This window comes from Procambarus clarkii, chromosome 85 (assembly GCF_040958095.1).
Source record: "Procambarus clarkii isolate CNS0578487 chromosome 85, FALCON_Pclarkii_2.0, whole genome shotgun sequence".
Taxonomy (NCBI): Eukaryota; Metazoa; Arthropoda; class Malacostraca; order Decapoda; family Cambaridae; genus Procambarus; species Procambarus clarkii.
Window position 1 is genome coordinate 21,585,317 of NC_091234.1, and position 24,219 is coordinate 21,609,535.

Here is a 24,219-nt window from a genome sequence, read left to right on the forward strand (position 1 = left end):
TGTGTGTCGTGGGGGGGGACTACTGGTCAATGACCCCAAGTGTGCGTCGTGGGGGACTACTGGTCAATGACCCCAGGTGTGTGTCGTGGGGGGACTACTGGTCAATGACCCCAGGTGTGTGTCGTGGGGGACTACTGGTCAATAAACCCAGGTGTGTGTCGTGGGGGGACTACTGGTCAATGACCCCAGGTGTGTGTCGTGGGGGACTACTGGTCAAAGACCCCAGGTGTGTGTCGTGGGGGGACTACTGGTCAATGACCCCAGGTGTGTGTCGTGGGGGACTACTGGTCAATGACCCCAGGTATGTGTCGTGGGGGGACTACTGGTCAATGACCCCAGGTGTGTGTCGTGGGGGGGGGGGGGCACTACTGGTCAATGACCCCCAGGTGTGTGTCGTGGGGGACTACTGGTCAATGACCCCAGGTGTGTGTCGTGGGGGGACTACTGGTCAGTGACCCCAGGTGTGTGTCGTGGGGGGGGGACTACTGGTCAATGACCCCAGGTGTGTGTCGTGGGGGACTACTGGTCAATGACCCCAGGTGTGTGTCGTGGGGGGGGGGACTACTGGTCAGTGACCCCAGGTGTGTATCGTGGGGGGGGACTACTGGTCAATGACCCCAGGTGTGTGTCGTGGGGGACTACTGGTCAATGACCCCAGGTGTGTGTCGTCGGGGACTACTGGTCAATGACCTCGGGTACCTTGGTGTCCCCATTAACGACCCTGGGTACCATTAACGACCCTGGGTACCTTTCTTCTCTCAAGAGGAGACTTTGGGAGAGATTAAAGCCCTTGCGGGTCCTTGTTGGTGTCAATCACGGACTTAATGTAAGACTTGCTAGAATGTTTTATGTATCATTTATACGCTCTGTGATCGACTACAATGCTCTACATCTCACACTGTATACTGACAGAGCTGAAATCTCTTGAAACCTTGCAAAATGAAGCTATGCGTCTCATTCTTGGGGCTCCAAAGTCCACGAGAATAGTTAACATGAGAGCAGAGTTAAAATTACCTACCATAAGTGAGAGAATCTTGTCTTAGCACAGTTTTCGGCGTGAAGGCATTGAGTAGATCTAGACAACACATGAAGTTTCAAGCTAAACTTTCTAATATGCTACACTCACCTGAGGTCTATAGAAGAAGAACGAAATCCGATTATGTATATTGGTTCTACAAGGTAGCCAACTCCATCAAAATATTAAATATGTACCCAACTCAACTAATGATTAATCAGTCAATTACAGCATGGGATAACTGGGATCTATCAGTTGATTTTGTAAATGCGCCCAAGAAAGATAGTGTGCACACTACATTATTAAAACAGTTAACACTGAAAAGCATCACTGAAAGTACTCGGGCATGGGTAACGATGTGTATCAGTGCTACACCGACGGCTCTGTAGAAGGTGGACAATGTACCGGATGTGCATGTAATATATTTGAACAATCTTCTCTCTTACATACAGCAATGAAGCGCGTCAATGACTGGGCAAGTACAACTCAAACCGAACTTGCAGGCATATACCTTGCCACTGAATTTTTAAGACAAAGGCAGTGGACTGCTAAAGAAAACAGATTTGAAATTAAGTTCCTATGGATACCATCACATGTTGGCATCTCAAGGCATGACACTGTTGATATGCTTGCTAAGTCAGCCTGTAGAAAACCAGTGGTAGAAATTAATATGGGTGTTTCATTAGCAGTGACAAAGAGAATACTTAAACAAATATCTAATGAAAATCTCACCGACCTAACAAATTCACAAAGACCTGAAAGTTGTACCATTAAATATTATGATAGATATCGTGAGGAAACATTCACATATGGGACTAATAGAACAAGAACCCGGCAATGTGATGTTATAGTGGCCAGAATACGCCTGGGATATAGACGTATCTGGCAGCTTTCTCAAAACCCAAATGTCGAGTACACAATGTGTCAACTTTGTGAAAGAGAAAACATGCACTCTCTTGAACATTATATTGTAGAATGTCCCATACTGACTGACTTTCACCCTCCTGGGCTGAGGTATGCTGAACTGTGTAGTTACTATATGAGTACTGGAACACTTGATGATATATTGGACTTGTACCCAAGATTACCCATGTAATGTATCAATTATACAATGTATGTATGTGATGTAACTATATAACCTGAGCTTGTAAAAGCACCTTAATCACCTTCAGTGATTAAGTGCTTAATTGCTCTAGTTTCTCTATCGGCTATCAATTCCCCTGAGAATTTTGTAGGGGGTTATCATGTCTCCCCCTTACTCTTCTGTTTTCCAGGGATGAGAGCTTCAGCTCCCTTAGCCTATCCTCGTAGCTCATACCTCTCAGTTCCGGGACGAGCCTGGTGGCATACCTCCTGAATCTTCTCTAACTTTGTCTTGTGTTTAACTAGGTATGGAGTCCAGGCTGGAGCTGCATACTCCAGGATTGGTCTGACATAAGTGTTATACAAGGAGTATAGGTATCTTATCCTATACCTGCCCTAATTAACTACCCTGACCCAAGTAACTACCGAAGCATTTTATTTTAATATTAATCTGAATAATCTTTCCCACTACTTCTTAAATCATTTCCCTGTGGGACCTTCGTAAAGGGTTTCCTCGAAGCTTTTATGATGCAGTGTCATATATGGTGAATGGGCCTGACGGTTGAGTGGACGTCGCTCGGGATTCGTAGTCCTAGGGTTCCGGGTAAACGAAAGTACTTAAAGTAACTCTTATCAACACTACCTATATATATAGTACTTTTTGGTGGTCCGTCACTATATATTGGTACTTTCTGGTGGTCCGTCACTACATATTGGTACTTTCTGGTGGTCTCCGTCACTACATATTGGTACTTTCTGGTGGTCCGTCACTATATATTGGTACTTTCTGGTGGTCTCCGTCACTACATATTGGTACTTTCTGGTGGTCTCCGTCACTATATATTGGTACTTTCTGGTGGTCTCCGTCACTACATATTGGTACTTTCTGGTGGTCCGTCACTATATATTGGTACTTTCTGGTGGTCCATCACTTCATATTGGTACTTTCTGGTGGTCCATCACTACATTGTTACTTTCAGGTTGTCCGTCACTACATATTGGTACTTTCTGGTGGTCCGTCACTACATATTGGTACTTTCTGGTGGTCCGTCACTACATATTGGTACTTTCTGGTGGTCCATCACTACATTGTTACTTTCTGGTGGTCCGTCACTACATATTGGTACTTTCTGGTGGTCCGTCACTACATATTGGTACTTTCTGGTGGTCTCCGTCACTACATATTGGTACTTTCTGGTGGTCCGTCACTATATATTGGTACTTTCTGGTGGTCCATCACTACATATTAGTACTTTCTGGTGGTCCATCACTACATATTGGTACTTTCTGGTGGTCCGTCACTACATATTGGTACTTTCTGGTGGTCTCCGTCACTACATATTGGTACTTTCTGGTGGTCCGTCACTATATATTGGTACTTTCTGGTGGTCCATCACTACATATTAGTACTTTCTGGTGGTCCATCACTACATATTGGTACTTTCTGGTGGTCCGTCACTACATATTGGTACTTTCTGGTGGTCCATCACTACATTGTTACTTTCTGGTGGTCTCCGTCACTACATATTGGTACTTTCTGGTGGTCCATCACTACATATTGGTACTTTCAGGTGGTCCATCACTTCATATTGGTACTTTCTGGTGGTCCATCACTACATTGTTACTTTCTGGTGGTCCGTCACTACATATTGGTACTTTCTGGTGGTCCGTCACTACATATTGGTACTTTCTGGTGGTCCGTCACTATATATTGGTACTTTCTGGTGGTCCATCACTACATATTAGTACTTTCTGGTGGTCCATCACTACATATTGGTACTTTCTGGTGGTCCGTCACTACATATTGGTACTTTCTGGTGGTCTCCGTCACTACATATTGGTACTTTCTGGTGGTCCGTCACTATATATTGGTACTTTCTGGTGGTCCATCACTACATATTAGTACTTTCTGGTGGTCCATCACTACATTGTTACTTTCTGGTGGTCCGTCACTACATATTGGTACTTTCTGGTGGTCCGTCACTACATATTGGTACTTTCTGGTGGTCCGTCACTATATATTGGTACTTTCTGGTGGTCCATCACTACATATTAGTACTTTCTGGTGGTCCATCACTACATATTGGTACTTTCTGGTGGTCCGTCACTACATATTGGTACTTTCTGGTGGTCTCCGTCACTACATATTGGTACTTTCTGGTGGTCCGTCACTATATATTGGTACTTTCTGGTGGTCCATCACTACATATTAGTACTTTCTGGTGGTCCATCACTACATATTGGTACTTTCTGGTGGTCCGTCACTACATATTGGTACTTTCTGGTGGTCCATCACTACATATTCGTACTTTCTGGTGGTCCATCACTACATATTGGTACTTTCTGGTGGTCCGTCACTACATATTGGTACTTTCTGGTGGTCCATCACTACATATTGGTACTTTCTGGTGGTCCGTCACTACATATTGGTACTTTCTGGGGGTCCATCACTACATATTGGTACTTTCTGGTGGTCCGTCACTACATATTGGTACTTTCTGGTGGTCCGTCACTACATATTGGTACTTTCTGGTGGTCCATCACTACATATTGGCACTTTCTGGTGGTCCATCACTACATATGGGTACTTTCCACCAGTTACTGTAAGTACTATCCTCTCAGGAGGATGGGTTGTGGTGGAAGGGATCGGTGGCAAGGGTTGGGGTACTGTGTACTGATGACTTGTCTCTGTGTTCCACAGGTAAGCGGCTTCAGGGGGGCACCATTGCTCGGAGGCTGGGAGCTGACCCCTGCTGGGTGACCACCTCTTAGAGCGACCACCTCGCACAGGTAAACCATATGCATCTACAACACTGTGTTGATGTGTTATCGTGACCTCTTATCGCTTCTCTCACCGGTGTTGACCTCTCACTACTGAACCGCGTCGACTCTTCATGTGTGTCCGCGCGCTGGACCTCGTTTTCTCCCGCCTTTTTTCCCGCCTTTTTTTCCCCCCCCTCCTCACGGTCCACCAACAACCCAACCTAAGGCATCAAGTGTGTTTTATAACTTGTCCAGACATCATAAGATATAACAATAGATTGGGTATTATGGTGGTTTGTAGTATAGGAAGAGGGTAGTGGATGAGTGGGAGGGAGGATGGTGGATGAAGGGAAGGAGGAAGGGAGAGGCAGGTGGATGGATGAGTGGGAGAGGGGGGGGAGAGGGTGTTAAAGAGACACCAGTGTAAGGGATCCCACTCAGCCCTCACCTCTGGCCTTTGGCGCAACCATTAAATGTCCTGGCCCCTGGCCCGTGTCCTGGCCCGTGTGTCCTGGCCCGTGTAGAGCTGTCTGTCCTGGCCCCTGGCCCGTGTAGAGCTGTCTGTCCTGGACTCTGGCCGGTGTAGAGCTGTCTGTCCTGGACCCTGGCCGGTGTAGAGCTGTCTGTCCTGGCCCCTGGCTCGTGTACAGGAGTGTGTGGTTGCCAGGTGGTCCACCCTCAGGCAGGTGTGGGTGGTTGTGTCAGGGGGTCCACCCTCTGGCAGGTGTGGGTGGACTATGAATTGAGCATCATTTTGGGGTCCTCAGACCCCCTCAGACCTTCCCCAACCCAGAGGATAGACCAGCATTCACTCTACCTTCTATCCCTGGCGCGGACCCTAGAGAGGTCCCATTCACCCCTGTGTACCCTATCAGGACGGGTCCCTATCTTAAGAGCCCTACTCGCTCTCCCTGGCAGCCTTCTACAGCTTCCCAAGTCAGTGTAAATTGTGTGTGCTCTAGTACCCTACCTTCCTGGCCCCCATTGCCTTCCACTCAGAGAAGGCTTGAGCCCTCCGTCCCCTTATTGTCCTAAAGTCTCCTGGTCTTGGGAGACATTTGCACAACCATTTCAGCGATGGGAAGCTGTTTATGGACGTGTCGAATAGTGTTAATTCTCCCTTAATTTTCGTGACTGTACCTTCATGTGCCACTTCACCCACAGAGTATATTTATGGCGGAACATTATGCAGTTTTATTTGCTCTTAAGACTACGTTTCATGCGATGAAATTCGTTTTTAGTGTAGTTTTAGGTGCAGCGCTCTCAGCCTCGGTATATGGTGGTGTCGTGGCACCCGTGATGCTGGCACTGTCGTTGGCACCCGTGATGCTGGCACTGTTGTGGCACCCGTGATGCTGGCACTGTTGTGGCACCCGTGATGCTGGCACTGTTGTGGCACCCGTGATGCTGGCACTGTTGTGGCACCCGTGATGCTGGCACTGTCGTGGCACCCGTGATGCTGGCACTGTCGTGGCACCCGTGATGCTGGCACTGTTGTGGCACCCGTGATGCTGGCACTGTTGTGGCACCCGTGATGCTGGCACTGTTGTGGCACCCGTGATGCTGGCACTGTTGTGGTACCTGTGATGCTGGCAATGTTGTTGTGGCACCGTGATGCTGGCACTGTTGTTGTGGCACCGTGATGCTGGCACTGTTGTCGTGGCACCCGTGATGCTGGCACAATGTCGTATGACCGTGATGCTGACACACTGTTGTCGTGGCACCCGTGATGCTGGCACAATGTCGTATGACCGTGATGCTGGCACACTGTTGTTGTGGCACCCGTGATGCTGGCACACTGTTGTTGTGGCACCCGTGATGCTGGCACACTGTGGTCGTGGCACCCGTGATGCTGGCACACTGTGGTCGTGGCACCCGTGATGCTGGCACACTGTGGTCGTGGCACCCGAGATGCTGGCACACTGTTGTCGTATCACCGTGATGCTGGCACACTGTTGTTGTGGCACCCGTGATGCTGGCACACTGTTGTCGTATCACCGTGATGCTGGCACACTGTTGTTGTGGCACCCGTGATGCTGGCGATTACTCTCGCCTGGTAGAGAGTTCCCAGTATGGCCCGTCCCGGACCCTACCCAGGCGGCTATGTCATATTGCGGCGTCCTCCTCGCTCCGTGGTGTGGTGGAGAGGGCTGCCTAAGGGTGTGGGTAGGGCTGCCTAAGGGTGTGGGTAGGGCTGCCTAAAGGTGCATGGAGGGCTGCCTAAGGGTGTGGGTAGGGCTGCCTAACGGTGTGGGTAGGGCTGCCTAAGGGTGTGGGTAGGGCTGCCTAAGGGTGTGGGTAGGGCTGCCTAAAGGTGTAGGGGAGGGCTGTCAGGATTGGGGGAAGGGTTGCCAGGATTGAGGAGTAAGGTTGCCAGGGGTGTGGGTAGGGCTGCCTGTGGCGGGGAGGGTTGGCTAGGGGAGAGGTTTGTCAGGGGTGGGGAAGGGTTGGCTGTTGTGTGGAGAGGGGTTGAGGGGGGAAATGGATTGTCAGGGGTAGGGGAGTGCAGGCCTGGGGATGGGGTGGGGTTGCGGTGGTCAGGGGAGCGGCCTACCGTTTTATACGTCACGGCATATTGCATAAGATACGGCATAAGATTTATATTGCATAAGATATTGCATATTGGGAAGACAGTGTACCTGCCATTAGAACAGTAAGACATACTTAGTATGTCTTACGAGAAGACTAATATATACTAACCATACCAAGAGGTTATATAAAACTGTTGACACACTCGGCGTTCTGGGACCATGTCTGAACAGTCACATCCAACACCTCCTGCATCACAGATCTGACTCGCTAGGACTCAAAATGGTTGTCAATATATCTGTGACATTCGTAATTCCAAACATTCAGCTGGGGTTCCGAGTTGTTTGTGTGTGATAGTGATATTCTGAGATATGGGCAGCCACTCTCATACTAATTGTCCCCAAAAAATCTCTAATAACCTTCTCCTCTTGACATAAATTAGTCTTTCGACAAACTAATTCTCTTCGTAGCAGTCTGGTCCATACTGCTGCTGCCTGCTTCCAATGCTGCTGGTGTCTACTGAATGTCCTGCTCTTGTCCTCTCCAATACTGTGGGGAAACTGACCTTTCACTGACAGACAGACTTAAGGAACACAAGTGTTAAGTCTACAGACACAATGCTCTCTTGTCACGTTAGGGACTAATTAATCGTATTGATTGGTGGTCTTCTAAGATAATCTTTCCTGCCTCTACTCTACACAGACGCCGTCTTGTCGGCTGTGCTCTGATACACAACCTGACCCAACATGAACCCGAGTCCTGGCTTTGTTGACTCTTCCCCTTCACAGTACAGACTCAAATGCTCCAACCTTGTAAACAAACGTGACCTGATTTAAGCATAATACTTTCTTACCCTCCTTTCTTTTTCTGACCTTGCTTTTAATCTTACACTCGTCCCATTCGTGCCTTTCATTCTATTTACCTTCTCTTACCTGCTCCTCACCTCTTTCATTGTATATTTACCAATTTTATATTAAAGATATAAAATTTGTTAAAAAAAAAATAGGTTAGAATAGGCTGTTAATAAATTGTCGCTTTCATTTATTAAAAATGAAAATTAAACAACTCATTCAAATTAAATGACAAAACTTTATTAACTTAAAAAATAGGACAAATTTATTGCCGAGGCATTTTTAAAATTCAGTAAACTTCATTCATTATTTATTCGGACAACTCCATGTCCGAATCAAGCTGCAGCAGGTGTTCGTAATCACCAAACTCTTTAATATTTTATTTTAAGCACTTGTCCATCAATTCCACACATTCGTCAATTTCCTTCCACGCGAGGATGTCCGCCTGGAGTTTGGGAAGGACGACTATAGGAGCCCTGGACCAGAGGGCACCGCGTGAAGGGGTCCAGCCCGAACTCCAGTATGAGGCGAATCAGCGTCGACTTGTCGATCACCATCTTGGAGGAGTGCAGCAGGACCGGCGCCTCCATCACCGCCTGCGTCACGCTGTCTCTGAACTCTTCCGGGACCTCCTCCGATGATTCCTCGTACGGCACTGGGAAATGATGGAAGAAAATACCGGAATCTGCTGCCTTCTTCGCAAGGGAAGATAGATACTGTGCGTGGTCAAGTCGCAGAACACGATTGAGTGAACTAAATTTATTACAATATTTGTAAGTAAGATCAAACACGTCCTCAAAAATTTCGTATCCTTTATCTTGTAACGTCAAGCCAATTGTAAAATATGACACAGTTATGGCAACTAGGGTATCTGCAGCGACCTTAGCCAGGCCAGCTCTATAAGTCTTCCCGAATGTCCTTAAACTCATAAGCACCAAAAAAAAATCGAAAGCAATCTCGGTCAAAGACATCCCATACTCTTCGTCTAAATCTAAGGATTCCTCTGCCATTTGTTTTAAGAACTTCATTAGATTGTAGAGCAAAGATACTTCTGGTCCGACATTAATTCTTGTTAACTGGTTATCTGCAGCATTACCAATACCATCAAGGTGGCCATATTCATCGAGGTTGAGTAACATATCTCTAAATCCACAAAGTATTTTTGCATATTTTTCCTCTGAATGTAGACAATCGAGATCTATATATTTTCTGTTGATCACCAGGCCTGCAGCTGCTTGCCTTCCCGAGGCGGCATCCTGCAAGAAAGTCTTTGGCCAAATGTTGATTAAGTGAACCATTCCCAGACGCAGGTACGGGTTAGGGCACATCTCTGGGTCTGCGAACATTGTTAGTATCCAGGGCTTCACGACAGACTCCATCGCGCTTAAATTGATGTCATTTTCGGGCTCACAAGATGGTGCTAGGTCAAAAATTTGCCAAAGGACATCTTCCCAATCCTCCGTCATCTTGACCGACGTCGTACTGCAAGGAAAGAGTTAATACGCACAAAATTCCAAGTTGTAATTTGCCAGCAAATAATATCGTAGAATTGTTACTATGCAAGACAAGAATGTCTTCAGATTCCGCAATAAAGTCTAACATTTCGTCGGCAGAAAATTCTTCACCAAGGTTCATTACGTTAACTAAGATCGCTAGTGGAAGACTAGGAAAACAATGAGCTACAGCTGTGGCATCCATTGTCTCGGAACGTGTGACAGACTGACAGAGTAAGAATTGTTCCAACACGCTACCAACTGCAAATGAATAACTAACTCTCTTGACCGCAGGTTAATATATAGGTCGCGCTAGGAGGAGGTGACGTGACAAGCCTGGAGATTGAGGCGTATGTGCAGGCTGCTTCACGCTCCCTCACTTGTTATTAATTAAAAATAAGTTTCTAGAATACAAATTATAGAAACAAACCTATTACCTTACTTCGAAAATTTACACACAAATTTGAACTCTTTGGTTATAAACATATGACACCATTTATTATAAGGAACTAATCAATGTTTTCAAGGCAAGTGATCTAACTTATGTTCTTATAGTTAAAAATATAAGAATAAAGGTAACTGTAGAAGACCTATTGGCCCATACGAGGCAGCTCCTATTTAAAACCACCCAATCTCATTCATATATATGTCCAACCTACGCTTGAAACAATCAAGGGACCCCACTTCTATTATATTACGCGAATAAGTCTATGTGGGTGGGGAACGAGGACAAGTTGACTAGTTTAGCAGTTACCAGTGAGGATGTAATTAAACAAATAGTAAAACTCAAACCAAACAAATCCCCAGGGCCGGATGAAGTGTTTGCCAGGGTGCTTAAAGAATGCAAAGAGGAGCTTTCCGAGCCACTGTCTACCATATTTAATAAATCAACAGAGTTAGGCAGAGTGCCAGAGTCATGGAAGGTTAGCTATCACAATCGACTTGAGAATGGTCCAGGACGGACCGAAACGTCGTCGTCCCTTCAATTTCTAGTGTGTGGTCTGGTCAACATACTTCAGCCACGTTATTGTGACTCATCGCCTGCACATGGAAGGTAGCTAATCTAAGAACCTAAGAATAAAGGCAACTGCAGAAGGCCTATTGGCCCATACGAGGCAGCTCCTATTCATAACCACCCAATCCAGGGAAATGAATGGATGTCGAGGGCACTTGGTGTCAATTGCCGGCTGGAAAGATATTGCAAATCAAATGCAATTGGTTCCACAAATCAACAACCCTGTTACTGAACCAGTATTTACCCAAGTCTTTCCTAAATTTAAACTTATCCAATTTATACCCATTGTTTCGTGTTCTGTCTTGTGTTGGTACTTTTAATACCCTATTAATATTCCCCTTTGTTATGTCCATTCATCCACTTGTAAACCTCTATCATGTCACCTTTAACTCTTCACCTTTCCAGTGAATGCAACTTAAGCTTTGTTAATCTTTCTTCATATGAAAGATTTCTAATTTGGGGAATTAACTTAGTCATCCTACGCTGGACACGTTCAAGTGAATTTATACATTGTTCATTACTTCCCACCTTTTGAACCGAGAGGATTAATTCATTAGCTCCACTCACCTCTAATTAATTAATTTGAATTTTATGGGACAGGCTACATTTATCTCTGAAATTCTATCCCCAATACTCTTCAGATTCAACTCATCCTCATTATTCCATTATTCCATTATTCCATTAATTCCATTATCTCAATCATAGCATTTCTTGGTCATCCTAAGATAATTATCATGGCTTCATTTTGTACCTTCTCCAACTTGCCCATCCTACCTTTACCAAAACAAGAAATGACAGGTGCAGCATAATCAATAAGGGATCTTACAGTACTCAAGTATATCAAGTATACAAAGCAAAACAGGCAATAGTGAAGCAGAAGATTTTGTAGAATTAATTGATGATTGCTTTCTTACGCAACACATTAAGGAACCAACACGGGAAAATAATATTTTAGATTTAGTGTTAACTAACAGGGAAACACAAATTAATGACATCGAAATAGGGAGTGAGCTAGTGAACAGTGATCACAAAGTAATCAGATTTAGCATAGAATGGAATATACCTGTAGGAGAAAATTCTGTTAAAGTGCCTGATTTTCGAAAAGCTGATTTTAATAGCCTAAGAAATTTTTTGGGTCAAATTGATTGGAAAGTCTTGGGTATGGGGTGGGGGGCGGTCTTGGAGCGAGACATGAACCCAGCGATAGGTGACGTAAATGGGGATTTCGATGTGGATTCAATATATAACTTATTTAAGAATATTTTATACAAAGCACAGGAACGTAGTATACCATACAAATTGAATAGATCGAATACTAATGACCCAAAGTGGATAACAAAGAATTTGAAGAACCTTATAGGTAAAAAGAGAGCTTGGTACAAAAGGATTAAAAATGGGGAGGTCACTTTAGAACAGGAATTCGTACAACTGGTTAGAAATGTTAAAAAAGAGATAAGGAAAGCAAAAAGAAACTATGAAGTTCGCATAGCAGGGCAAGCAAAGACAAATCCTAAAGGGTTTTTTCAGTTATATCGTACTAAGACTAGGGAAAGGATAGGTCCATTAAAAACTGAGACAGGTCAAATAACAGATAGTGATGAAGAGATGAGTAGTATTTTTAATAAATATTTTGTATCTGTATTTACTAAAGAGGAACTTAACAATATGCCTTCAGCCGAACAAGTCTATGTGGGTGGGGACGAGGACAGGTTGACGAGTTTTGCAGTTACCAGGGAGGATGTTCTTAAACAAATAGTAAAACTCAAACCAAACAAATCCCCAGGGCCGGATGAAGTGTTTGCCAGGGTGCTTAAAGAATGCAAAGAGGAGCTTTGTGACCCACTGTCAACCATATTTAATAAATCAATAGAGTCAGGCAGAGTGCCAGAGTTTTGGAAAGTTGCTAATGTGATACCAGTTTTTAAGAAAGGAGATAGATCACTTGCGTCTAACTACCGACCAATTAGCCTAACGTCTACTGTGGGAAAGTTACTCGAATCTATAATAGCAAATAAAATTCGTCTTCATCTTGAAAAACATAAATTAATAATTGAGTCGCAACATGGTTTTATAAATGGCCGTTCATGTTTAACAAATTTGTTATCTTTTTATTCTAGCATAGTTGAGGCAGTTGATAGTGGTAAGGATTGTGATGTTGTGTACCTTGACTTTAGCAAAGCTTTTGATACAGTGCCACATGAAAGACTGATTAAATAGATAGTCTCATGGTATTGGGGGTGCTATATTAAACTGGATTAGGGCATGGCTATACCAAAGGAAACAGAGTTAGTATAAATGGAATCAAGTCAGAGTGGGAAAATGTTGTAAGTGGAGTGCCTCAAGGCTCTGTCCTGGGACCTCTGTTGTTTATAATATATATAAGAACATAAGAACAAAGGTAACTGCAGAAGGCCTATTGGCCCATACGAGGCCTTCTGCAGTTACCTTTGTTCTTATGTTCTAATCCAGCTTAATATAGCACCCCCAATACCATGAGACTATCTATTTAATCAGTCTTTCATGTGGCACTGTATCAAAAGCTTTGCTAAAGTCAAGGTACACAACATCAAAATCCTTACCACTATCAACTGCCTCAACTATGCTAGAATAAAAAGATAACAAATTTGTTAAACATGAACGGCCATTTATAAAACCATGTTGCGACTCAATTATTAATTTATGTTTTTCAAGATGAAGACGAATTTTATTTGCTATTATAGATTCGAGTAACTTTCCCACAGTAGACGTTAGGCTAATTGGCCGATAGTTAGACGCAAGTGATCTATCTCCTTTCTTAAAAACTGGTATCACATTAGCAACTTTCCAAAACTCTGGCACTCTGCCTGACTCTATTGATTTATTAAATATGGTTGACAGTGGGTCACAAAGCTCCTCTTTGCATTCTTTAAGCACCCTGGCAAACACTTCATCCGGCCCTGGGGATTTGTTTGGTTTGAGTTTTACTATTTGTTTAAGAACATCCTCCCTGGTTACTGCAAAACTCGTCAACCTGTCCTCGTCCCCACCCACATAGACTTGTTCGGCTGAAGGCATATTGTTAAGTTCCTCTTTAGTAAATACAGATACAAAATATTTATTAAAAATACTACTCATCTCTTCATCACTATCTGTTATTTGACCTGTCTCAGTTTTTAATGGACCTATCCTTTCCCTAGTCTTAGTACGATATAACTGAAAAAACCCTTTAGGATTTGTCTTTGCTTGCCCTGCTATGCGAACTTCATAGTTTCTTTTTGCTTTCCTTATCTCTTTTTTTTAACATTTCTAACCAGTTGTACGAATTCCTGTTCTAAAGTGACCTCCCCATTTTTAATCCTTTTGTACCAAGCTCTCTTTTTACCTATAAGGTTCTTCAAATTCTTTGTTATCCACTTTGGGTCATTGGTATTCGATCTATTCAATTTGTATGGTATACTACGTTCCTGTGCTTTGTATAAAATATTCTTAAATAAGTTATATATTGAATCCACATCGAAATCCCCATTTACGTCACCTATCGCTGGGTTCATGCCTCGCTCCAAGACCGCCCCCCACCCCATACCCAAGACTTTCCAATCAATTTGACCCAAAAAATTTCTTAGGCTATTAAAATCAGCTTTTCGAAAATCAGGCACTTTAACAGAATTTTCTCCTACAGGTATATTCCATTCTATGCTAAATCTGATTACTTTGTGATCACTGTTCCCTAGCTCACTCCCTATTTCGCTGTCATTAATTTGTGTTTCCCTGTTAGTTAACACTAAATCTAAAATATTATTTTCCCGTGTTGGTTCCTTAATGTGTTGCGTAAGAAAGCAATCATCAATTAATTCTACAAAATCTTCTGCTTCACTATTCCCTGTTTTGTTCAACCACTTTATTCCACTAAAATTAAAGTCACCCATGACATAAATACTGTTAGATCTAGATGCTCTAGATCTAGATGCTCTAGATATTTCATCCCATAGATGCTTTGACCTCAGTCAGTCAGGTGCAGTCACAGTGAGAGGTTGTGTTAGCTGGAGCTCCGATTCTAATAACATTATTATTGCAATAATGGAAGGATTAGTGAAAGATTTGGTGAGTCTGGTTGGAGCTCTGAGAGCAGAGATGGATTCCCTGCGAGAGGAGGTACGACGGCTGAGACTTCGGGAGGAAACGAAGTAGGAGGCCAGTGTTGACGGGACCTCATTAAGAAGGACTGACGAGACCAGTATTAAGAAGTCCTCGTCTTGGCAAGTTGTGAAAGACAGGGGTCTTAAGAAGACCTTGGCAAAACCGACAACTAATAGCCTACACCTAAGGACTTTTAACGCATTTGACGTATTAGAGGACGAGTGCTGTGTTGAACCTGTTGTTCAACGAGGTGGCAAAAACAAAGTAACGAGGAGCATTGAAGCGCAGGTCCCTCAAACTGCTCGAAAGGAAAAGGGAGAATCGAAGCGAATTTTGGTTGTGGGAGATTCCCAGGTGAGGTATTTAGACAGAACGTTTTGTGCCAGAGATAGGGGGAACAGATTAAGGGTTTGCTATCCGGGAGCTGGAATTGGTGATATTATATTGTTATATTATCATAGCAATATGGAAGTTGTAGTGAAGGACCTGGGGACTCTAGTGGGAGCCCTGAGGACAGAGTTGGACTCTCTGCGGGAGGAGGTGCGTCAGCTTAAAAAACAACGAGAAGTAACGAAGGAGGAGACCAGCAGTAAAGGGACCTCGTCTTGGAGAGTTGCGAAAGACAGGGGCCTTAAGAAGACTTTGATTAAGCCGCCTTCAAACGCCATAGCAACTTCAAATTCATTTGACGTTTTGGAGGACGAGTGCTGTGGAGAGACTGTGGATCGCGCAAAAGGGAAAGCAACGAAGAGAAAGGAAGCGCAGGCCCCTCAGAAAGTAAAGGAAGTACCTAAGCAAACATTAGTTGTGGGAGATTCCCAGATAAGGTATTTGGATAGAACGTTTTGTGCTAGAGATAGGGGGAACAGGTTAAGGGTTTGCTATCCCGGAGCTGGCATTGGTGATATTATAAACAACATGAATGATATTATGGCTGGTAATGGGAACAATCCCATTATTTGCATTAGCGTGGGAGGAAATGATGTTGGTCGAGTCAGGAGTGAGGAACTGATTCAGAGGTATAAAACAGCCATAGAGTTAGTTAGGAGCAAGGGAGGAATCCCGATCATATGTGGCATTCTTCCAAGAAAGGGAGTGGGAAATGAATGGATATCGAGGGCACTTGGTGTCAATTGCCGGCTGGAAAGATATTGCAAATCAAATGCAATATCTTTCATAGATAACTGGGAACACTTCTATGGAAGAAATGAAATGTATGCTCGTGATGGGGTGCATCTATCGAGAGCTGGGGTTGTTGCTGTTGCGAACTCGCTAGAAGAAGTGGTTAGAGGTGTTTGTTTGGGTTTAAACTGTTAGTAGATAGAGGTATGGGAATTGATTTGGAGGAAGGAGGTAATAAAAGTATGTGTTTGTGGGAGAAAGGAATTGGCAAAACGATCAGGGAAAGAGAAGGTCCGCAAAATAACAATTCACTTAGGGTATATTACACTAACAGTAGAAGTCTAAGAAATAAAATTAACGAATTAAATGCTCTTGTCTGCACAGAAAAAATAGATATTATTGCACTTACCGAAACGTGGATGAATGTAGAAAATAGAGAACTATTAGCTGAATATCAAATATATGGATTTAAACTATTTCACACAGATAGATATATTAGACGAGGAGGTGGAGTAGCCATATATGTTAGGGACAATTTGAAATGTAGTCTCAAAGAGGGAATCAAAACAGAGCCACACACAGAAACTATTTGGATTGAATTAAACGAAAAAGCTAATAATATTATAATAGGAGTAATATATAGGCCACCAAATTTAGACAGAATGGAAGCAAAGCATCTATGGGATGAAATATCTAGAGCATCTAGATCTAACAGTATTTATGTCATGGGTGACTTTAATTTTAGCGGAATAAACTGGTTGAACAAAACAGGGAATAGTGAAGCAGAAGATTTTCTAGAATTAATTGACGATTGCTTTCTTACGCAACACATTAAGGAACCAACACGGGAAAATAATATTTTAGATTTAGTGTTAACTAACAGGGAAACGCAAATTAATGACATCGAAATAGGGAGTGAGCTAGGGAGCAGTGATCACAAAGAAATCAGATTTAGCATAGAATGGAATAGACCAGTAGGAGAAAATTCTGTTAAAGTGCCAGATTTTCGAAAAGCTGATTTTAATAGCCTAAGAAATTTTTTGGGTCAAATTGATTGGAAAGGCTTGGGTATGGGGTGTGGGCCGGTCTTGGAGCGAGACATGAACCCAGCGATAGGTGACTTAAATGGGGATTTCGACGTGGATTCAATATATAACTTATTTAAGAATATTCTAAACAAAGCACAGGAACGTAGTATACCATACAAATTGAATAGATCGTATACTAATGACCCAAAGTGGATAACAAAGAATTTGAAGAACCTTATAGGTAAAAAGAGAGCTTGGTACAAAAGGATTAAAAATGGGGAGGTCACTTTAGAACAGGAATTCGTACAACTGGTTAGAAATGTTAAAAAAGAGATAAGGAAAGCAAAAAGAAACTATGAAGTTCGCATAGCAGGGCAAGCAAAGACAAATCCTAAAGGGTTTTTTCAGTTATATCGTACTAAGACTAGGGAAAGGATAGGTCCATTAAAAACTGAGACAGGTCAAATAACAGATAGTGATGAAGAGATGAGTAGTATTTTTAATAAATATTTTGTATCTGTATTTACTAAAGAGGAACTTAACAATATGCCTTCAGCCGAACAAGTCTATGTGGGTGGGGACGAGGACAGGTTGACGAGTTTAGCAGTTACCAGGGAGGATGTTCTTAAACAAATAGTAAAACTCAAACCAAACAAATCCCCAGGGCCGGATGAAGTGTTTGCTAGGGTGCTTAAAGAATGCAAAGAGGAGCTTTGTGACCCACTGTCAACCATATTTAATAAATCAATAGAGTCAGGCAGAGTGCCAGAGTTTTGGAAAGTTGCTAATGTGATACCAGTTTTTAAGAAAGGAGATAGATCACTTGCGTCTAACTATCGACCAATTAGCCTAACGTCTATTGTGGGAAAGTTACTCGAATCTATAATAGCAAATAAAATTCGTCTTCATCTTGAAAAACATAAATTAATAATTGAGTCGCAACATGGTTTTATAAATGGCCGTTCATGTTTAACAAATTTGTTATCTTTTTATTCTAGCATTGTTGAGGCAGTTGATAGTGGTAAGGATTGCGATGTTGTATACCTTGACTTTAGCAAAGCTTTTGATACAGTGCCACATGAAAGACTGATTAAAAAAATAGAGTCTCATGGTATTGGGGGTGCTATATTAAGCTGGATTAGGGCATGGCTATACCAAAGGAAACAGAGAGTTAGTATAAATGGAATCAAGTCAGAGTGGGAAAATGTTGTAAGTGGAGTGCCTCAAGGCTCTGTCCTGGGACCTCTGTTGTTTATAATATATATAAATGATTTAGATTCAGGTTTGAGTAGCAACATTTGCAAATTTGCCGATGATACGAAAATCGGTAGGGAAATTAATTCGGAGGAGGACTCACTATCACTTCAAGTTGATCTAGATAGGGTTTTGAAATGGTCAAAGGATTGGCAGATGCAGTTTAATGCTGATAAATGTAAAGTTCTGAGGTTAGGTAATGATGATAGAGTTACAAGATACGAGCTAGATGGTGTTGTGATTGCGAAGTCGGATTGCGAAAGGGATCTGGGAGTTATGATTAGTAAGAATTTAAAACAAAAGGATCAATGCATAAATGTTCGTAATAAGGCAAATCGGACACTTGGATTTATTAATCGCAGCGTTAGTAACAAGACACCTGGTGTGGTTCTCAAGCTATATCTTGCTCTAGTTAGGCCCCATTTAGATTATGCAGTTCAGTTTTGGTCGCCATATTATAGAATGGATATAAATTCACTTGAACGTGTCCAGCGTAGGATGACTAAGTTAATTCCCCAAATTAGAAATCTTTCATATGGAGAAAGATTAACAAAGCTTAAGTTGCATTCACTGGAAAGGCGAAGAGTTAGGGGTGACATGATAGAGGTTTACAAGTGGATGAATGGACATAACCGGGGGGATATTAATAGGGTATTAAAAGTATCAACACAGGACAGAACACGAAACAATGGATATAAATTGGATAAGTTTAGATTTAGGAAAGACTTGGGTAAATACTGGTTCAGTAACAGGGTTGTTGATTTGTGGAACCAATTGCCGCGTAACATTGTGGAGGTGGGGTCCCTCGATTGTTTCAAGCACGGGTTGGACAAGTATATGAGTGGGATTGGGTGGTTATAGAATAGGAGCTGCCTCGTATGGGCCAATAGGCCTTCTGCAGTTACCTTTGTTCTTATGTTCTTATGTTCTTATAATATGGCGACCAAAACTGAACTGCATAATCTAAATGGGGCCTAACTAGAGCAAGATATAGCTTGAGAACCACACCAGGTGTCTTGTTACTAACGCTGCGATTAATAAATCCAAGTGTCCGATTTGCCTTATTACGAACATTTATGCATTGATCCTTTTGTTTTAAATTCTTACTAATCATAACTCCCAGATCCCTTTCGCAATCCGACTTCGCAATCACAACACCATCTAGCTCGTATCTTGTAACTCTATCATCATTACCTAACCTCAGAACTTTACATTTATCAGCATTAAACTGCATCTGCCAATCCTTTGACCATTTCAAAACCCTATCTAGATCAACTTGAAGTGATAGTGAGTCCTCCTCCGAATTAATTTCCCTACCGATTTTCGTATCATCGGCAAATTTGCAAATGTTGCTACTCAAACCTGAATCTAAATCATTTATATATATTATAAACAACAGAGGTCCCAGGACAGAGCCTTGAGGCACTCCACTTACAACATTTTCCCACTCTGACTTGATTCCATTTATACTAACTCTCTGTTTCCAGCTTAATATAGCACCCCCAATATCATGAGACTCTATTTTTTTAATCAGTCTTTCATGTGGCACTGTATCAAAAGCTTTGCTAAAGTCAAGGTATACAACATCGCAATCCTTACCACTATCATAAGAACCACTATCATAAGAACCCGCGGAAATCGGACGGCAGGCGCCGAAGATACCAGCGGCGAGCCGGGTCCCGGAGCTAGAGCCGAGCCCATCGGCTATTGTTGAGTAGCCGTCTTTGCCGGCAGAGCTGGCGTTTTCAGTCTCGTCGAAATCAGACGGCGGGTGCCGAAGAATCGCGATTGAGGCAGTTGATAGTTGTAAGGATTGTGATGTTGTGTACCTTGACTTTAGCAAAGCTTTTGATACAGTGCCACATGAAAGACTGATTAAATAGATAGTCTCATGGTATTGGGGGTGCTATATTAAGCTGGATTAGGGCATGGCTATACCAAACTTGAAGTGATAGTGAGTCCTCCTCCGAATTAATTTCCCTACCGATTTTCGTATCATCGGCAAATTTGCAAATGTTGCTACTCAAACCTGAATCTAAATCATTTATATATATTATAAACAACAGAGGTCCCAGGACAGAGCCCTGAGGCACCCCACTTACAACATTTTCCCAACTTTCCCAACATCTTAGGCAGCCCAACTCTAGATATTTCATCCCATAGATGCTTTGACCTCAGTCAGTCAGGTGCAGTCACAGTGAGAGGTTGTGTTAGCTGGAGCTCCGATTCTAATAACATTATTATTGCAATAATGGAAGGATTAGTGAAAGATTTGGTGAGTCTGGTTGGAGCTCTGAGAGCAGAGATGGATTCCCTGCGAGAGGAGGTACGACGGCTGAGACTTCGGGAGGAAACGAAGGAGGAGGCCAGTGTTGACGGGACCTCATTAAGAAGGACTGACGAGACCAGTATTAAGAAGTCCTCGTCTTGGCAAGTTGTGAAAGACAGGGGTCTTAAGAAGACCTTGGCAAAACCGACAACTAATAGTCCTACACCTAAGGACTTTTAACGCATTTGACGTATTAGAGGACGAGTGCTGTGTTGAACCTGTTGTTCAACGAGGTGGCAAAAACAAAGTAACGAGGAGCATTGAAGCGCAGGTCCCTCAAACTGCTCGAAAGGAAAAGGGAGAATCGAAGCGAATTTTGGTTGTGGGAGATTCCCAGGTGAGGTATTTAGACAGAACGTTTTGTGCCAGAGATAGGGGGAACAGATTAAGGGTTTGCTACCCGGGAGCTGGAATTGGTGATATTGTTGGAAACATGAATATTATGACAGGAAATGGAAACAAACCCATTATTTGTATTAGTGCAGGGGGTAATGATGTTGGGCGAGTTAGGAGTGAGGAACTAATACAGAGATTCAGGACAGCCATTGAATTAGTTAGGAGCAAGGGAGGAATCCCGATCATATGTGGCATTCTTCCAAGAAAGGGAGTAGGAAATGAATGGATGTCGAGGGCAATTGGTGTCAATTGCCGGCTGGAAAGATATTGCAAATCAAATGCAATATCTTTCATAGACAACTGGGAACACTTCTATGGAAGAAATGGAATGTATGCTCGTGATGGGGTGCATCTATCGAGAGCTGGGGTTGTTGCTGTTGCGAACTCGTTGGAAGAAGTGGTTAGAGGTGTTTGTTTGGGTTTAAACTGTTAGTAGATAGTGGTATGGGAATTGATTTGGAGGAAGGAGGTAATAAAAGTATGTGTTTGTGGGAGAAAGGAATTGGCAAAATGATCAGGGAAAGAGAAGGGCCTCAAAATAACAATTCACTTAGGGTATATTACACTAACAGTAGAAGTCTAAGAAATAAAACTAACGAATTAAATGCTCTTGTCTGCACAGAAAAAATAGATATTATTGCACTTACCGAAACGTGGATGAATGTAGAAAATAGAGAACTATTAGCTGAATATCAAATAAATGGATTTAAACTATTTCACACAGATAGATATATTAGACGAGGAGGGGGAGTAGCCATATATGTTAGGGACAATTTGAAATGTAGTCTCAAAGAGGGAATCAAAACTGAGCCACACACAGAAACTATTTGGATAGAATTATACGAAAAAGCTAATAATATTATAATAGGAGTTATATATAGGCCACCAAACTTAGACAGAATGGAAGCAAAGCATCTATGGGATGAAATATCTAGGGCATCTAGATCTAACAGTATTTACGTCATAGGTGACTAATTTTAGTGGAATAAACTGGTTGAACAAAACAGGGAATAGTGAAGCAGAAGATTTTCTAGAATTAATTGACGATTGCTTTCTTACGCAACACATTAAGGAACCAACACGGGAAAATAATATTTTAGATTTAGTGTTAACTAACAGGGAAACACAAATTAATGACATCGAAATAGGGAGTGAGCTAGGGAACAGTGATCACAAAGAAATCAGATTTAGCATAGAATGGAATAGACCTTTAGGAGAAAATTCTGTTAAAGTGCCAGATTTTCGAAAAGCTGATTTTAATAGCCTTAGAAATTTTTTGGGTCAAATTGATTGGAAAGTCTTGGGTATGGGGTGGGGGGCGGTCTTGGAGCGAGACATGAACCCAGCGATAGGTGACGTAAATGAGTATTTCGATGTGGATTCAATATATAACTTATTTAAGAATATTCTAAACAAAGCACAGGAACGTAGTATACCATACAAAATTGAATAGATCGAATACCAATGACCCAAAGTGGATAACAAAGAATTTGAAGAACCTTATAGGTAAAAAGAGAGCTTGGTACAAAAGGATTAAAAATGGGGAGGTCACTTTAGAACAGGAATTCGTACAACTGGTTAGAAATGTTAAAAAAAAGAGATAAGGAAAGCAAAAAGAAACTATGAAGTTCGCATAGCAGGGCAAGCAAAGACAAATCCTAAAGGGTTTTTTCAGTTATATCGTACTAAGACTAGGGAAAGGATAGGTCCATTAAAAACTGAGACAGGTCAAATAACAGATAGTGATGAAGAGATGAGTAGTATTTTTAATAAATATTTTGTATCTGTATTTACTAAAGAGGAACTTAACAATATGCCTTCAGCCGAACAAGTCTATGTGGGTGGGAACGAGGAGAGGTTGACGAGTTTTGCAGTTACCAGGGAGGATGTTCTTAAACAAATAGTAAAACTCAAACCAAACAAATCCCCAGGGCCGGATGAAGTGTTTGCCAGGGTGCTTAAAGAATGCAAAGAGGAGCTTTGTGACCCACTGTCAACCATATTTAATAAATCAATAGAGTCAGGCAGAGTGCCAGAGTTTTGGAAAGTTGCTAATGTGATACCAGTTTTTAAGAAAGGAGATAGATCACTTGCGTCTAACTACCGACCAATTAGCCTAACGTCTACTGTGGGAAAGTTACTCGAATCTATAATAGCAAATAAAATTCGTCTTCATCTTGAAAAACATAAATTAATAATTGAGTCGCAACATGGTTTTATAAATGGCCGTTCATGTTTAACAAATTTGTTATCTTTTTATTCTAGCATAGTTGAGGCAGTTGATAGTGGTAAGGATTGTGATGTTGTGTACCTTGACTTTAGCAAAGCTTTTGATACAGTGCCACATGAAAGACTGATTAAATAGATAGTCTCATGGTATTGGGGGTGCTATATTAAGCTGGATTAGGGCATGGCTATACCAAAGGAAACAGAGTTAGTATAAATGGAGTCAAGTCAGAGTGGGAAAATGTTGTTAGTGGAGTACCTCAGGGCTCTGTCCTGGGACATCTGTTGTTTATAATATATATAAATGATTTAGATTCAGGTTTGAGTAGCAACATTTGCAAATTTGCCGATGATACGAAAATCGGTAGGGAAATTAATTCGGAGGAGGACTCACTATCACTTGAGATCTAGATAGGGTTTTGAAATGGTCAAAGGATTGGCAGATGCAGTTTAATGCTGATAAATGTAAAGTTCTGAGGTTAGGTAATGATGATAAGAACATAAGAACAAAGGCAACTGCAGAAGGCCTATTGGCCCATACGAAGCAGCTCCTATTTATAACCACCCAATCCCACTCATATACATGTCCAACCCGCGCTTGAAACAATCAAGGGACCCCACCTCCACAATGTTACGCGGCAATTGGTTCCACAAATACACAACCGTGTTACTGAACCAGTATTTACCCAAGTCTTTCCTAAATCTAAACTTATCCAATTTATACCCATTGTTTCGTGTTCTGTCTTGTGTTGATACTTTTAATACCCTATTAATATAAGAACATAAGAACAAAGGCAACTGCAGAAGGCCTATTGGCCCATACGAGGCAGCTCCTATTTATAACCACCCAATCCCACTCATATACATGTCCAACCCATGCTTGAAACAATCGAGGGACCCCACCTCCACAATGTTACGCGGCAATTGGTTCCACAAATACACAACCGTGTTACTGAACCAGTATTTACCCAAGTCTTTCCTAAATCTAAACTTATCCAA

General features: G+C 42.3%; 1 protein-coding gene across 9 annotated transcripts in view; it reads left to right on the forward strand.

Annotated features, from left to right (window-relative positions):
* The window catches only part of LOC123746665 (regulator of G-protein signaling 7), a 390,003-nt gene that overhangs the window by 53,137 nt on the left and 312,647 nt on the right, over positions 1 to 24,219 (forward strand). The window contains exon 2 of one of the 9 annotated variants that reach the window (XM_069316818.1): positions 4,800 to 4,888. The exons of the other annotated variants lie outside the window; for them this stretch is intronic. The gene's annotated coding sequence lies outside the window, so the exon portion shown is untranslated. The remainder of the gene's footprint in view (positions 1 to 4,799; positions 4,889 to 24,219) is intronic. 9 annotated transcript variants of the gene reach the window in all.